Source organism: Lucilia cuprina, chromosome 5, assembly GCF_022045245.1.
Source record: "Lucilia cuprina isolate Lc7/37 chromosome 5, ASM2204524v1, whole genome shotgun sequence".
In the NCBI taxonomy this organism is placed as follows: domain Eukaryota; kingdom Metazoa; phylum Arthropoda; class Insecta; order Diptera; family Calliphoridae; genus Lucilia; species Lucilia cuprina.
This window is the reverse complement of record NC_060953.1, coordinates 26218478-26231299: the sequence shown is the minus strand read 5'-3', so window position 1 is coordinate 26231299 and position 12822 is coordinate 26218478. Positions and strand designations below refer to the sequence as shown.

The 12822-nt window shown below is 26.4% G+C and overlaps 1 long non-coding RNA gene across 1 annotated transcript; it reads right to left on the bottom strand.

Moving 5' to 3' along the window:
* Positions 1–1647: 1647 nt before the first annotated feature.
* LOC111690101 lies at positions 1648–2160 on the bottom strand. The gene is made up of 2 exons (XR_002762893.2): positions 2055–2160; positions 1648–2002 (listed from the first exon to the last, which is right to left on the bottom strand). It is a non-coding gene; the product is annotated as an uncharacterized LOC111690101 (long non-coding RNA).
* Positions 2161–12822: the final 10662 nt, after the last annotated feature.

The following is a 12822-nucleotide window of genomic DNA, read 5'->3' as shown; positions in this document are numbered from 1 at the left end:
AAAAAAAACATTTTCCGGGAATATGTACTTTTGTATGGGAGGTATATGAAATTTTGAACCGATTATGGCGATTTTCCGAAGAAATTAAGCTCTTGTGCAGAAACGAAAGTATGGTAATTTTTATCAAATTATCTTATCAAATTATCAAGAAAATTACATCAGAATGTGTAAAAAATGCTTATCTTTCCGAGTTGTTATAAATTTTGTTTCATAACTTTTCCCGATGTGAACCAATTTTGATAATTTTCAATTCCAAACAACTTAGGAAAACGAAGAACATTTTGGGTGAATTTGGTTAAATTCTATTGCTTTATTTTATCGTGAGCATGTTTTACACCATACATCGTCAGAGCGTAAAATTTTCTTCCCACACTAACACTACTTCACTTTGTGTTTTTGTATTCCATACACTGAAAGAAAAGTTTGTAAAATTTTTTACTATTTATATTGTGACTTCACTACTTTACAGTGTACTTTATTATAAATAACAAACATTAACATTTCTGGATTTTTTTATGAATAGGATTGGAAAACATTGCTCTCGAAAATGCATTTATTTGCAAATTTTAGATACGTAATGAATCTTAATATATACTCTATGTAAATAAAAGTAAAGAAAAAATGGAAGATTTTGAAAAATGAAGAAAATAATGAATCGTTAGGTGTATAAAAATATCAACGACATAAACTGCTAAACAAATGTAATATCCGCTACTATGTTAATTCTAGATATACAAGCCTATTTACAACATTATTTCATACATATTTCAATTCAACATATTTTCAATTAGTTGACATTTATAGTACTGTATATGAGTGCAAATCTCTATAGGAGGATATTTTTATACACCTAACGATTCATTATTTTCTTCATTTTTCAAAATCTTCCATTATTTCTTTACTTTTATTTACATAGAGTATATATTAAGATTCATTACTATCTAAAATTTGCAAATAAATGCATTTTCGAGAGCAATGTTTTCCAATCCTATTCATAAAAAAATCCAGAAATGTTAATGTTTGTTATTTATAATAAAGTACACTGTAAAGTATTGAAGTCACAATAAAAATAGTAAAAAATTTTACAAACTTTTCTTTCAGTGTATGGAATACAAAAACACAAAGTGAAGTAGCGTTAGTGTGGGAAGAATATTTTACACTCTGCCGATGTATGCTCTAAACAAACATAAAGTATTGTGTTTGTTGCGGTTGTTGCCTAAACGCTATCACCTTACTTATTACATCATGGTTGGTATTTTAGGCTGTTTGACGTTTATGAATACAATTTTTGTGAATTATGGTTAATAAACCCAAAATAAATTTGTATTAATACAGCCATAAGTCTTTAGGACAAATAATTTTACAGTGTTTAATTTAAAATTGATTTAACTACCTTTTTGAAATACTATTTATAACAACGTTAGAGTCCTATAAAGCTTCCCTTTTGCAACTTTGTTGGAAGATTCTAACGAGTAACCGCTAACGGTGCTTAAATATTGTTTGGCAACAAATTTATGCTTGTTTCGTTTGACATTATAAATCACTTTTTGATTTGTCTACGACACAAGCACTACGTGCAATTACATTTACAAAACCATCTACTTCTACAAGGTAATATTTTGGTTTAAATAAAAAGAGATCTTCATCTCTAATAAATTTGAAATACATTTGCTTTATTTTTATATAAAATCTTGGGAAACTTGTTGGAGCTGAACATACAGTTAAAATTATATTTTGTAATACCCCAAAAAGGCCAGTATTTACCAACAACTGGGCAGAAGTCCCCTGCCCGAATTCTGACTGTTCATAAAATGTTTTTTAACAAGTAGAATATCAGCAAACATACGGGTTATAAGATTAAAGTTTTCCAAAATTTGTTGTAATAATAGTATTTGGTTTTACGGTCCATTTTTTAAATGTTTACTTAACTTACATCCTCGTCGATTTTAATACACTCATTTCCTTCAGTATGCTTCTGACTTATTGCGAACCTCAAAAGATCCTGAAAAACAATTATTTCTATTATAAATTCATAAAATTACAACAATGCAAACCTGGAGATTTTTTGGTGTTCGCTTGTCCATTTCAATGTATTTAAAATGTTTTAAAAGAAATAGAACGTGTTTTAAAAGGTGAATTCATATAAGGTGGTGTTCAAGACGAATTCATATAAGGTGGTTTAATTCAATCAGCTGATAATTTTTTTCTTAATTCGCCTGGTTTACGTAGCTGTCAAAGCAAGGCGAATTCAGATCATGATATATTAATTATAAGGTAGTGTTATCAGAACAGCTGATCGTTTTTGCTACTATGTTCATTTTTCGCCATGGTGTAGAATTAATGTCAAACTTTGTTTACATTTTGTAAATGTCAAACTTTGTTTTCATTTTGTTAATGTCAAATTTGTGATTAAAGTGAAATTGTGTGATTAAAGACAAAATGTATGCTGTTAAATTCGTTTAAGTTTTAAAACCAATAATAATACTACACGAAATTAGTTTTATTTTTAAAAACATCAAATTAAATTACAAACAGATTCAAATTTATAAACATTTTTTGTTTAACAAAAATTCGCTTTGATTTATTTGTCAGCTGTTTTTGACATTTTTCCCTGACAGCCAATTCGCCTTCAAGTGCAGGCACAATGTCAAACTACATATAAAAAAATATAACCAATTCGCTCGGTATTCTGAATTCGCCGATGACTCTACCTTATAAAATTAATATACCTTGATTCAGATAAGGTGGTGGCAGTTCTGAAACAACAACATTACCCATGTATTTTGTTTTTGCTTTTGGTTTTCGTAAATGTCAAAAACCATAAATTCGGCGAATTCATTTGATGAAAAATTTTGGTAAAATGTTTATTTTATATTAAAAAATAATGATAAAGATATTAAAATTTATGAGGAAAATATATTCTGAATTGAACAATGTTTGTTTCAAACGAAAAATTCTATTCCAGCAGCTTAATTTGCAAAATTTAAGTAAGTGCCTTAAGTAAAGTAAAACTTATTTTTTGTGAAAAATAAACATAAAAAAGTACATATTCATGAAAATAATATATAACGAATGAATGAATATTTGTTGCGAATGGATAATTCTACTCCGGCGGAGTAATTTTCAATATTTGGCCATAATGTAGCAGCCGCCGCACAGGTAAATACCTCATATGGGTTTTGTTATAGAAAGCGTTCCGGAACAGACTTTTTTTAGTTAATCTCTTTATCTACATAGTGTATATATAAAACAATATTGTTTAATTTGTTAACATTTAATAAATTTCAAAATTAAGCCATAACGTAAAAGTCAGCTGCAACAATATTGTGTAATAGGTTAACATTTAATAGTAAAAATATTTTCTTAAATAACCTATTTGTATACATACCAATTATTTTTTGTGTATAAATGCAATCATTACAATTACATCTTCTTTCCACAACTAATTCAAAGGTAAAGCAACAAATGACCTACTTATGGAATGTGCGTTAAAAGTAGGAAAGAAAAGTTCCAGGTCATTATTTTTTTTTTGTTATTGTTTCACACATACTTACACACATATGTATGTATGTATGTATGTATGTATGTATGTATGTATGTATGTATGTATATACAAAAGATATAAATGGTTTTGTAGACTTTTCAATTTTTTACATACATATTTGAATATATTTTTACATTCATATGATCCTCTAAGTATTTATATAATTTTTTCTAATTATATTACTTTTTACAATCAATACAAATTCATACATTTTAATACTCCACATAAAAATTACACATAAATTTAATAAATCCTACATAATTCAATTAAAAAATTTTCTAATTAAAATTTGGTTATTTCATGCATAAATTTTTCCCATAATATACATTAAACATACATAGATATAAACGTTTTCAATTATTTTCTAAATAAAATTTGGTTATATGTTGCATACATTTTTCACATTTTATAATTTTTCAAGTTCAAAATGAAATGTAAAATTTTAGACCATAAGTCATTTCCTATAGTAAATAATATTTAAGTTTGATAGTATAAATATTGTAACCTGATAGTCGCGACTATCGTTTTGTTTCGTGTTTTCGTTGGCACATACATATATGCTCTGCTTGCGTACATTTCATGTTCGTATATTACTGCTTCAATATTGTTGACTTCGAATAATTTGTGTAGAAAAAGTTTTGAATATTATAGGCAAGGCATATGAAGCATATGTGGGTATTATAAATACGTTAGCGAGTTGCTGCGTAATATATAGTATGTGAAAACATTTTATATTTGTCTGTAAGCTGTAATATGCAATAGTTTGTATTGGTAAATATTTTTAGCAAAAATACTGGAAATATTTCGAATGGGAGCAATTAAATATATTGTAGTCATAATATATATATATATATATATATATATATATATTATATATATATATATATATTATATATATATTATATATATATATATATATATATTATATATATATATATTATATTATATATATATATATATTATATATATATATATATTATATTATATATATTTATATATATATATATATATATATACATATATATATATATATATATATATATATATATATACTTTTAATTAAATCAAAAAACTCGAAAAATCGACTTTTAACTAATTTGTAATAATAATTAATTTAATATATAATATTAATAATAATATAAAGATGAATAATTTTGTAAAATTTAATCTTAATCACAATAGATCAATTTATATAATAACTATTTTTATACTTAATTTATGAAGTTTTTAAATTTTCAAATATCCATACTTTTGTCACCTTTATTAGCTGCTTTTTTTTGTCAATCCTTTCTTGGCGTTATTAGATTCAGCACCTGATATTTTAACAATGAAATGGGTCCATTTTTTAAAAAAAGTCAACAAAGTTTTTGATTTTGCAAAAAAATTCAAAAATTTTAAATCTTGAGTTACAAAATATTTTTTTATAGATATCCCACTCGCATCCCACTAAGCGACCAAAAAGGTTTTAAAGGAAAAGACTTAAGCTTTATTTTGAAACAAAAAAAATTAATAAAAAAAGAGTCCATTTTGGAAAAAAAGTCAAAAAAGTTTTTGATTTTTCAAAAAAAAAGTAAAAAATTGTATGTCTTGAGTTGCAAAACATTTTTTTATAGATATCCCACTCGCATCCCACTAAGCGACAAAAAGGGTGTTAAAGGAAAACACATAAGCTTTCTTCTGAGCAAAATCAACAAAGTTTTTGATTTTGCAAAAAAATTCAAAAATTTTAAATCTTGAGTTACAAAATATTTTTTTGATAGATATCTCACTCGTATCCCACTAAGCGACCAAAAAGGTCGCTTAGGAAAAGACTTAAGCTTTCTTAAAGAAAAATAAAAGAAAAGAAATAAAAAGGACCCATTTTAAAAAAAAGTCAAAAATGTTTTTGATTAAAAAAAATTAAAAATATTTTTTATTTTTTTTTTTTTAATTTTTTTTCGAAAGATTGCATAAATAGCTATCTAAACTATTTGGGACACATTTTGCTAAGAACAATAGGTAATGAGTTAAATGGATGAGATATTTTTTTACACCTAACGATCCATTTTTTGTTACATTTTTCAAAATCTTCCATTATTTCTTTACTTTTATTTACATGGAGTATGTAACAGTAAAAAAATTTACAAACTTTTCTTTCAGTGCATGGAATGCAAAAAACACAAAGTGCAGTAGAGTTAGTGTGGGAAGAAAAATTTACGCTCTGCCGATGTGTGTTTTATGGCGACAAACAAATGTTTAATAAAAATTTTTATTTGCAAAACAAAATCTTGCATATATTTCTAAGCATTTTATTTGGGTTAAACACTAATTCAAGGCGAATTCAGATAAGGTGGTGGCAGTTCTGCAAACAACAACATTTCCATGTATTTTGTTTTTGCTTTTGGTTTTTGTAAATGTCAAAAACCATAAGTACGTCTAATTCATTTGATGAAAATTTTTGTAAAATGTTTATATTATAGTAAAAATAAAGATATTAATATTTGTGAGGAAAATATATTCTGAATTGAATAATGTTTGTTCCAAACGAAAAATTCTTTTCAGCAGCTTAATTTGCAAAATTTAAGTAAGTGCTTTAAGTTAAGTAAAACTTAATTTTTTGTGGAAAACAAACATAAAAAGTACATATTCATGAAAATATTCTATTACGAATGAATTTGTTTCGAATGGATAATTCTACTCCGACGAAGTAATTTTCAATATTTGGCCATAATGTAGCAGCCGCCCGACTTGTTCAAAAGGTACTAAATTAAAAATGTATTTTTTACGTTATTTTTTTGTGTGTTGTTAATGGAATTTATATGCTAGTGAATAAAACTATTAGTTAATTATCTTTTGAAAAAGATATTTTATCTTAAAACATATTATAAACACGTATTTTTGTAATTTTTTCTGCACTAAAGCAAAAAGAAAAAAAGTATGTAAAATACTTTTTTAATTTTCAATACGAAAATTTACAACTTTTCTGTTTTCAGTTTTAATTAAAATGAAATGACAAAGAATAAAAAATATTTTTTTTCGTTTGTTAAATATAAATTATTTTCGGGGTTTTAAATAAATGAAAGGTGTTGCAAAAAATAATAAACGTTAAGTTTAAGTGATAAGAAAAACTAAGAAGTGTAATATCCTCGTAATTTTGCGAAGAAAATTTGAAGTTTAGTGAGTGCGTTTAGTTCTCACAAGTTTGTTTTATTCTCTCAGAGATCGTATGTGTGAAGAGAATAAAATTTTTTTGAAAACCGCTGCAGTTTCGCCTATATGTACTACTGTATGGAAACGGGGCTAATTAAATAGTTGTCAAAGTATTGATATTATTATTCAAATACTCTAAAATATTTTATTAAATTACATATTTATTTTAAATATGATCATGCAATTATGATGTTACGTTAGAAAAAATACTAGTATTAAAAATTTGTAAATGCAATTTCAATTACATACAACATTATTTTACAAAATACAAAAAAGTAATAAAGAGCCGTTCACGCGAAATGAACCACTTAGGGTCATTTTATCTACCAAACAATAGTATTAATTTGTTTAAGAAATTATTTATTTTAAATATGATCATAATTGCATGATCATATTTAAAATAAATATGTAATTTAATAAAATATTTTAGAGTATTTGAATAATAATATCAATACTTTGACAACTATTTAATTAGCCCCGTTTCCATACAAAATTCCTACAATAACCCATTAATATCTTTATTAAATATTTATAAATTAGTGCATATAGTAGTACATATAGGCGAAACTGCAGCGGTTTTCAAAAAAAAAAAAATTATTCTCTTCACACATACGATCTCTGAGAGAATAAAACAAACTTGTGAGAACAATAACTTCAAATTTTCTTCGCAAAATTACGAGGATATTACACTTCTTAGTTTTTCTTATCACTTAAACTTAACGTTTATTATTTTTTGCAACACCTTTCATTTATTTAAAACCCCGAAAATAATTTATATTTAACAAACGAAAAAAAATATTTTTTATTCTTTGACATTTCATTTTAATTAAAACTGAAAACAGAAAAATTGTACATTTTCGTATTGAAAATTAAAAAAGTATTTTACATACTTTTTTTCTTTTTGCTTTAGTGCAGAAAAAATTACAAAAATACGTGTTTATAATATGTTTTAAGATAAAATATCTTTTTCAAAAGATAATTAACTAATAGTTTTATTCACTAGCATATAAAATTCCATTAACAACACACAAAAAAATAACGTAAAAAAATACATTTTTAATTTAGTACCTTTTGAACAAGTCGGGCGGCTGCTACATTATGGCCAAATATTGAAAATTACTTCGTCGGAGTAGAATTATCCATTCGAAACAAATTCATTCGCAATAGAATATTTTCATGAATATGTACTTTTTATGTTTGTTTTCCACAAAAAATTAAGTTTTACTTAACTTAAAGCACTTACTTAAATTTTGCAAATTAAGCTGCTGGAAAAGAATTTTTCGTTTGGAACAAACATTATTCAATTCAGAATATATTTTCCTCACAAATATTAATATCTTTATTTTTACTATAATATAAACATTTTACAAAAATTTTTCATCAAATGAATTAGACGTACTTATGGTTTTTGACATTTACAAAAACCAAAAGCAAAAACAAAATACATGGGAAATGTTGTTGTTGCAGAACTGCCACCACCTTATCTGAATTCGCCTTGAATTAGTGTTTAACCCAAATAAAATGCTTAGAAATATATGCAAGATTTTGTTTTGCAAATAAAAATTTTTATTAAACATTTGTTTGTCGCCATAAAACACACATCGGCAGAGCGTAAATTTTTCTTCCCACACTAACTCTACTGCACTTTGTGTTTTTGCATTCCATGCACTGAAAGAAAAGTTTGTAAATTTTTTTACTGTTACATACTCCATGTAAATAAAAGTAAAGAAATAATGGAAGATTTTGAAAAATGTAACAAAAAATGGATCGTTAGGTGTAAAAAAATATCTCATCCATTTAACTCATTACCTATTGTTCTTAGCAAAATGTGTCCCAAATAGTTTAGATAGCTATTTATGCAATCTTTCGAAAAAAAATTAAAAAAAAAAAAATAAAAAATATTTTTAATTTTTTTTAATCAAAAACATTTTTGACTTTTTTTTAAAATGGGTCCTTTTTATTTCTTTTCTTTTATTTTTCTTTAAGAAAGCTTAAGTCTTTTCCTAAGCGACCTTTTTGGTCGCTTAGTGGGATACGAGTGAGATATCTATCAAAAAAATATTTTGTAACTCAAGATTTAAAATTTTTGAATTTTTTTGCAAAATCAAAAACTTTGTTGATTTTGCTCAGAAGAAAGCTTATGTGTTTTCCTTTAACACCCTTTTTGTCGCTTAGTGGGATGCGAGTGGGATATCTATAAAAAAATGTTTTGCAACTCAAGACATACAATTTTTTACTTTTTTTTTGAAAAATCAAAAACTTTTTTGACTTTTTTTCCAAAATGGACTCTTTTTTTATTAATTTTTTTTGTTTCAAAATAAAGCTTAAGTCTTTTCCTTTAAAACCTTTTTGGTCGCTTAGTGGGATGCGAGTGGGATATCTATAAAAAAATATTTTGTAACTCAAGATTTAAAATTTTACATATTTATTTTAAATATGATCATGCAATTATGATGTTACGTTAGAAAAAATACTATTATTAAAAATTTGTAAATGCAATTTTAATTACATACAACATTATTTTACAAAATACAAAAAAGTAATAAAGAGCCATTCATGCGAAATGAACCAGTTAGGGTCTGTTCACATCAGTGAACAATTGAACGTTACCATCCCTGAAGTCCAATAGCACCCACACTAAACTGCAGCCAACTTCATTTTTATACGAACGTCAGCTGCAGTTTTTGCCTTTTTACTTACTTCTAATCAACCGGTGTGAAGAACAAAAAGTGTGTGCGCCACAGCGAACAAACAAACAAACAAAACAACAAACCCTACAACGGCAAATTTAATTTTAAAGTTTGTAAATAAATAAATTATGAACTTAATCCTAAATAAAAGCATAACAACTAGTGATAAAACTTATAATTAGTGATAAATCCTAAAACTAAAAATAAATACTAAATCTAGTGGAAATCTTAATTTTCTTAATTTATATCACAGTTAAACCAATTAAAATTTATATCTATTGTTAAAAGAATTAAACGATTGTGAAAACCCTAAACCAATATTAAAACATTAAAACCCTAAAACCTTTAAAAATACTTACAACTAAAATAAAATCTGAATTTATAACCTAAAAATACTTACCTTATATACTTACCTTATATACTTACCCAAAAGTTCAATAAACACATATGAAGTATTATAACGTTTTATAAAGAAAAAATCCCAAGCCTTTCTTATTTACCCTTCCTCCTAATTCCCGCGTAAGTACCCATCTACCCATCTCCCTCTAACCCCTATATAAACATTGGTCCAATCGAGCCTTTAAAAAAGAAACGGCTATATTGATAAAAAATACAGTCCACAAAAATAAAGCTAAACATTTTGGTCATGCAGGTGTTTTTCTTAAAAAAGTAACTTATTACCTATTATTAAAAAATTTAATAAAATATTTTTGATTTTTTTAAATCAAAAATATTTTGGACTTCTTTTTTTTCCAAATGGGCCATTTCTATTTTTTTAAGAAAGCTTAAATCTTTTTCTAAGCAACCTATATGGTCGCTTAGTGGGATGCGAGTGGGATATCTACCAAAAAAATATTTTGTAACTCAAGATTTTAAATTTTTTGCAAAATCAAAAACTTTGTAGACTTTAAAAAAAAATGGACAGATTTTTTAATTTTTTGCTCAGAAGAAAGCTTATGTGTTTTCCTTTAACACCCTTTTTGTCGATTAGTGGGATGCGAGTGGGATATCTATAAAAAAATGTTTTGTAACTCAAGACATACAATTTTTTACTTTTTTTCAAAAATCAAAAACCTATTTGACTTTTTTTTCCAAAATGAAAGAGTCCAAATGAAAAAAATTAAAATAGTGCAAGTTTAAAAACCTTTGTCTTGAGTTACATCCCACTAAGCGACCAAAAAGGTTTTAAAGGAAAAGACTTCAGCTTTCTTTTTAAAAAAAAATTAATTAAAAAAAGAGTCCATTTTGGAAAAAAAGTCAAAAAAGTTTTTGATTTTTCAAAAAAAGGTAAAAAATTGTATGTCTTGAGTTGCACAACATTTTTTTATAGATATCCCACTCGCATCCCACAAAGCGACAGAAAGGGTGTTAAAGGAAAACACATAAGCTTTCTTCTGAGCAAAATCAACAAAGTTTTTGATTTTGCAAAAAAATTCAAATATTTTAAATCTTGAGTTACAAAATATTTTTTTGACAGATATCCCACTCGTAGACTTAAGCTTTCTTAAAAAAATAAAACAAAAGAAATAAAAAGGGCCCATTTAAAAAAAAAAAGTCAAAAATGTTTTTGATTAAAAAAAATTAAAAATATTTTATTATTTTTTTTTTAATTTTTTTCGAAAGATTGCATAAATAGCTATCGGAACTATTTGGGACACATTTTGCTAAGAACAATAGGTAATGAGTTAAATGGATGAGATATTTTTTTACACCTAACGATCCGTTTTTTGTTACATTTTTCAAAATCTTCCATTATTTCTTTACTTTTATTTACATGGAGAATGTATTAAGATTCATTTCGTATTGAAAATTGCAAATAAATGCAAATAATAGATCGTGTTCAAATTTTTTCCAATCCTATTCATAAAAAATTAGGTAATGTTAATGTTTTTTTGTTATTTATTATACAGTACACTGTAATGTAGTGAAGTCACTACACTAAAAACAGTAAAAAAAATTTACAAACTTTTCTTTCAGTGCATGGAATGCAAAAACACAAAGTGAAGTAGAGTTAGTGTGGGAAGAAAAATTTACGCTCTGCCGATGTGTGTTTTATGGCGACAAATGTTTAATAAAAATTTTTATTTGCAAAACAAAATCTTGCATATATTTCTAAGCATTTTATTTGGGTTAAACACTAATTCAAGGCGAATTCAGATAAGGTGGTGGCAGTTCTGCAACAACAACATTTCCCATGTATTTTGTTTTTGCTTTTGTTTTTCGTAAATGTCAAAAACCATGATGAAAAATTTTTGTAAAATGTTTATATTATAGTAAAAATAAAGATATTAATATTTGTGAGGAAAATATATTCTGAATTGAATAATGTTTGTTCCAAACGAAAAATTCTTTTCCGGCAGCTTAATTTGCAAAATATACCCTCCTGTTGAGTTAGGAAACTCTAGACACGTTGATATGGCTCAATTTCTACGTAACGAGAAAAGTTTAATGAAAAAGCCAGAGCTTAAAATGGAATATGACAACGTGCTACAAGAGTATATCGATTTAGGTCATATGAAACCAATTAAATATAACCCAAACACTCCTTCAAACACCCATTATTATTTACCCCATCACGCTGTTGTTAAACTTGATCGTGTTACGACAAAAGTTCGGGTTGTATTTAATGCATCTAGCAAAAACTCGAACAGCAACAGTCTTAATGATACCCTACACACCGGTCCTACCCTACAACAAGATTTAGTTGTACTTATCTTCAAATGGCGCTTTTACAAGATAGTTTATAATGCCGACATTACAAAAATGTACCGGCAAATTATGCTTCCAACGGATATTATTCCGTAAAAGCGTCAACGAACCCATTCAAGATTATGAACTGCAAACAGTTACATTTGGTGTTAACTGTGCACCTTATTTGGCTATTAGAACCCTACACAAATTAGCCGATGACATTCAAAATACCCACCCTATAGCTTCGCAAATATTGCGAAACAACATGTATGTTGATGATGTCTTAGCCGGTGGTCATACAATTGAAGAAGCTCAAAAAGCTCAAACCCAATTGATCTCGGCTCTAGACTCTGCTGGTTTTCCTTTAAGAAAGTGGATTTCCAATACAAAGGAATTATTGCACAAATTACCTGAAGAACATCTACTCGATGTTGATTTACTTACCCTACCCGAATCAAATAATGCTAAAACGTTAGGAATCCGATGGAATGCTAAAGGAGATACGTTTTTCTTTAATGTACCCTTAATTGAAAGAAAATCAGCATACACAAAGCGAACTGTGTTATCAGACATTGCTCGTCTTTTTCACCCAGCTGGTTGGTTAGCGCCAATTGTTATATCTGCCAAGATTATTATGCAGCAAATTTGGCAAGATAATACAGCTTGGGATGAATGTCTTAACCCACTCACCCTTATAAAATGACAAGA